General features: G+C 41.2%; 1 pseudogene; it reads right to left on the reverse strand.

The window, feature by feature from the left end:
• Window positions 1-360: 360 nt before the first annotated feature.
• LOC142841872 (small nucleolar RNA SNORA70) lies at window positions 361-509 on the reverse strand (annotated as a pseudogene).
• Window positions 510-5423: the final 4914 nt, after the last annotated feature.

The raw sequence follows: 5423 nt of genomic DNA on the forward strand, positions 1-5423 counted from the left end.
TCCGGGAGTGTGGGACCACCGCTTATCCAGGGCACCACGATTGGGGACACAGGTGACCTCATAGCCACCAAGAATGAGCTGTTTCTCAGCTAGCATGTCTTCAGTTCATCTGCATTAAACTGGCTGAAGCTCGGCATCTTTGAGGTATGGATCGTCAGGCAGACAGAGAACTTGAACTTGGCTCTATAAAGGGCCTCAATCACGTATTTCTTCTTCTGTAGTTTGGAGCAGGTGGATATGATGACCTGGCCGGTGTGAAGCCTGGTCGGTGTGCACAGTGCCTAAAGGCACTCATACCTGTCTGGAGCCTAGACTGGGGTTAGCACTGAGATTGAAGACGTGCGTGCATGCATGCCAGGAAATTGTCTCCAAGGTCTGTCCCTTAGGACAACCCATATAAGCAAAAGGCTATGTAAAACTACCAAGGAAGCCACTCTTTGTAACCACTGCACACTAGGCCCACATGAGGTTGCTTGGCTTTTGAGACAGTCTCCCTCCGTAGTCCACAGTAGCTTTGAACTCACTGCCTCAACTTACTGAATGCTCTGACTCAAAAGCAGGCGCCACCATAGACAGCAAGAATGGGTAGGTCTTAATGTTATCCTCCACAAGAATGGGTAGGTCTTAATGTTATCCTCCACAAGAATGGGTAGGTCTTAATGTTATCCTCCACAAGAATGGGTAGGTCTTAATGCTATCCTCCACAAGAATGGGTAGGTCTTAATGTTATCCTCCACAAGAATGGGTAGGTCTTAATGTTATCCTCCACAAGAATGGGTAGGTCTTAATGTTATCCTCCACAAGAATGTAATTCTTTTTTTTTCTTTTTTCTTTTCTATAATTTTTACTACATAGGAAAACACAAGTCAAAATTTATTGTTAGAAGCAACAAGAATTAATCATCACAATTTTTTAAAGACAATTTTATATTTTCAGAACATACTAAGGTCAAGTGCAGTGGCACATGCTTTAATCCCAACACTTAGGAGGCAGAAGCAGGTAGGTCTCCGTAAGTCGCAAGTCAGCCAGAGTTATTACCTAGTGAGACTGTCTTTTAAAATAACAACAACAAAAAGAAAAGCGTTGGATGTAATGGCACAGGCCTGTAACCCCAGCATTAAGGAAGATGAAGCAAGATCAGGAGTTCAAGGCCAGTTTGAGCCACATAGAAATCTCTCAAAAATAGTCACTTAACTGTATGCAGCTAGGTTTTTGTCTTGAAAAGGCATTGAAAACATAAAACATTGTAGCAAACAATCACCACTAATTTTTTTTTTCTTACCACTATACAAACGAGGACACTAATTTTTTTTAACACTCATTAAGATACCATGTATGAGAAATGTCTTCATTATTAGCAATCCATTGTTTCATGATGCCAATATCATTGTTTTAAAAAGAACAGCTCAGCGTGGTGGTACACACCTACTTTTCCCAAGACAGGGGTTTTCTGTGTAGTCCTAACTGTCCTGGATACCAGGCTGGCCTCGAACTCCCAGAGATCCACCCGCATCTGCCTCCCGAGAGCTAGGATTAAAGGTGTGTGCCACCACAGTCAGCTGGTAACACACACCTTTAATCCTCGCACTTGGCAGAGAGAGACAAGCAGATCTCTATGAGTTTCAAGCCAGCCAAGCTACATAGGGAGACACTCTCAACTAACTGAAACCAAACACACTTTGTGTTATGGGGTATTCACCAGAGAAGATTGCTCAGACATGGGTTTAGCCAATAGAAAGTCTTCATTAGGGTGCCAACTACACTGGGTGTTCAGGATCCCAGTGTAGCCCTGATCCTTTCTCAGGGTGAGCTTTTAAGCACAAAAGCCATTCCTGAGTTGACATACTTCAGCTAACAAGAACAGTTAGCCAGAAGCAGAACTACAGAAGCCAAAAAGCAAAGTTAGTACATTTAGAACCTTTCCCAGAACTATGGACTTTGATGGATTGTGTCTTTGTTTTAGTTTTGGCAGGCGGTGCTGTCTATGTTCTCTGAGTATTACAGCCTGAATGGTACTTCCATCATGGAGTCAGTTGTGCTAAGGTCTGGGGCCCTCTAAGTCTTTGCGTGTGATAAAATTGTGAAATTAAACTAGGAGCTTTCTGAGTATGGTAGTGGGCACTTGTAATTTCAACTATTTAGGACACTAAGGCATGGGGAGAGGATCACGTGAGCCCATTAAGTTGGAAGCCAGCCTAGGCATAAAAGAAAAACCCTGTCTCCAAAGACAACTAGGAGGGGTTGAACACTATTATTGAAACATAGTCCACAGTAATTTTTCAACTTGAAACAAGTTTTACCATCTCGGGATGAGTTGCTTTTTTGTTTTAGTTTTTATTTTTTGTAAGAATTGACATGATGTATGTGTAGATTGTTTATATAAAATAGAAAGGGGTAAATATGTCTTTAACTGAAATTTTCCATAGAGTTGGATAATTTATATGAAGGTGATTTTTCTTGAGGGAGGGTCATCTTAGCTCAGGGTTATCTCAAAATATCTATGTAGCCCAGACTAGTCTTCAGCCCATGATTCCCCTGCCTCAGCCTCCCAAACACCACCACACCCTACTTTAATACTTTTCATCTCTGCATCATTTAAATTCCCTTCATTTCAGTAAATTTAGTAAGTATTTTAAAATAGAGATCTGGGGAGATAACTCAGTTGGTAAACAGTTTGCCACACAAGCTTGAGGTTAGAGATGATCCCCCAGATCCCACATAAAAAGCAATACATGTTGGCACCTGCTTGTAATCTCATTGCTGAGAAGGCGCCAACAGGAGGGTCCCTGGGGCTCACTAGTCAGCCAGCATAGTCTAATTGCTGAACCTCAGGTGTCAGTGAGGGAGATACTGTCTCAGAAAACAAGGTATCCAGTTGCTGAGCTAAAACAGCTGAGGTTGACTTCTGACCTTTATACCCCCCCCCAACACACACACACTTGCATTCCCTACCATTTTTTTTTTTTTTGGTTTTTCGAGACAGGGTTTCTCTGTGGCTTTGGAGCCTGTCCTGGAACTAGCTCTGTAGACCAGGCTGGTCTCGAACTCACAGAGATCCGCCTGCCTCTGCCTCCCGAGTGCTGGGATTAAAGGCGTGCGCCACCACCACCCTCCCTACCATTTTTTTAAAAAAAGAGTATGGTACATGGGAAATGGCTCAGTGGGTAAGAGCACTCGCTGTGAAAGCATGAGGCACTGAGTTCAAATCCCCAGCACCCATATGAAAAGTCGGACATTGTTATCTGAGTCTGTAAACCAAGCATTGGAGGGACAGAGACAGATCCCAGAAGTTCCCTAGCCAGCCAGCCCAGTGAAGACAGCTAGCTTGTGATTTAGTGAGAAATCCTGTCTTAAAGAGTAAGGTCAAAAGTGATGAAAAAGATAGCCTATGTACACCTCCTGCCTAGAGCTCTTAAACTTGTACACACACACATATGCATATGCGAGCCATAGTCCAAACTTTCAAGGGTTTGGGGGGGCATTTCAAATCCAAACTGTGGGCTGGAGAGATGGCTTAATAGCTAAGAGCAAATGCTGCTCTCGCAGAGAATCTGAGTTTGGGTCCCAGCACCTATATCAAGTGGCTCACAAACATCTGTAACTACACTTCCAAGAGATCCATCATCCTCATTTGGCCTCCAAGGACACCTGCATACAGGTAGCATTCGTTCACACAGGCGCACATGCACACACATATTTTAAAAATAAATTTTTAAAGAATATTTTTAAGATCCAAATCATAGCACACAGTAAATAAGACAATGTGGTGTTGACACGGGGATAGACATATTTCTGGGAGAAATAATCTTGCTGCATTTCTGTGGGCAATTTGATAAGAAAAGGAAAGTGTTGTGGAACAATCTTTTTGCACACGGTGAAGATGTGTTGCTCTCATTAGTTTAATAAAGAGCTAAATGGCCAATAGCTAGGCAGGAGGAGGTATAGGCAGGAGAGGCAGACAAAGAGAACTCTGGGAAGGAGGGTAGAGTCATCAGGAGACGTAGGGAGAAACAAAATGAACATGTCATGCTGAAAAAAGGTACTGCCAAGTGGTAGAGTGTAGAGAAGAAATATGGTTAATTTAAATTGAAAGAGCTAGTTAGTAATAAACCTAAGCTATTGGCTGTGCATGTATAACTAATAATAAGTCTCTGTGTGGTTATTTGGGAGTTGGCTGGCAGGACAGACTGTTCTACCTACAGGAAAGTATTTACAAGTAGCATCAGCACAATTGAATAGCTAAAGTATTTTTGCTAGAGAAATGAGAACTTATGTTTATCGAACCTCATGCACACACATGTATGGCAGCTCTATTAATAACAACTCCAAACTGGAAACAACCCAGATGCTCTTCAGTGGTTAACTGGATAAACAAACTGTACCACATGTGTGTATAAATATAATAAAAAGAATAAAACATTGATTTGCTCAATAACTTGGATGAAACTCAATGGAAAAAGAAACGCAGTGAAATCGTGCCAAGGGCAACAGTCTCAAAAAGTAAGAGACTGGATTACCTCATTTGTAAGCCTTTCTTGAAAAGACAAAAGCAGAGTGGTAAAAGACTGCAGAGACTTCGGGCCAAGAAGAAGGTGTGGTGACAAAGAGATTTGAGGCTGAGGGATCATTTCTGAAATGTTATCCTGTCAGTTACATGAACCCATGCAGGTGGTAAACTACATAAAATTCAAAATGAATTCAATAGGTTTCTAATATATTCATTCACTCACTTTCTCTTTTTGTTTAAGAAAATTCTTATTTATGCCGTATCAATTCCATACAGGTAAGGAATGTATCTTGACCATATTCATCCCAAACTTCTCCCCTCTTGCTCCTTCCAGTCATCCCTAATATATATTTGTTTTTTAATTTTCCCCAGTGAAACACATTAAGAATCCTTGTTTTCTCTAAAACTTTTTTCTGCAGGTATTTATATGCCTAGAGATTAGTTCTGTTTGCTTCTGAGCCATTCATTTTTCTCCGCGATATTTGTAAAGAATCTTGCTGTATTGCCTCCTTTGCATCTAGGTTTTTTTTCTGGGTATGACATAGCCCTAGGTGTTGAGATAGCACAATCAACTTATGCATTTTCTGTTGCTATAGCATCAGGCAGTTTTCGTCTTTTTTCTATTACAATCAGTTTTAGTGCGTGAAGATTCCTGTATTTCTTGCATGGGCAAGAATACGAGGGGTTAGGGTGTAATGCTTTGTTAGAGTGCTTTGCCTAGCACGTTTAAGGAATTGGGCTCAATCCCCAATATCACACACACAAAAATAATGTTCACTTTCGCTAAACTAAGACAGTAGAAAAGTAAATCACTGTCTATCCATCATGTAGAAAGATAGACAATGTGACGATAAATTAAGTCAAGTCATGAGAAACATTTGAGACGACACTAGCTATCACTTGGATACATTACACA

The sequence above is a fragment of the Microtus pennsylvanicus genome, chromosome X (assembly GCF_037038515.1).
Source record: "Microtus pennsylvanicus isolate mMicPen1 chromosome X, mMicPen1.hap1, whole genome shotgun sequence".
Taxonomy (NCBI): Eukaryota; Metazoa; Chordata; class Mammalia; order Rodentia; family Cricetidae; genus Microtus; species Microtus pennsylvanicus.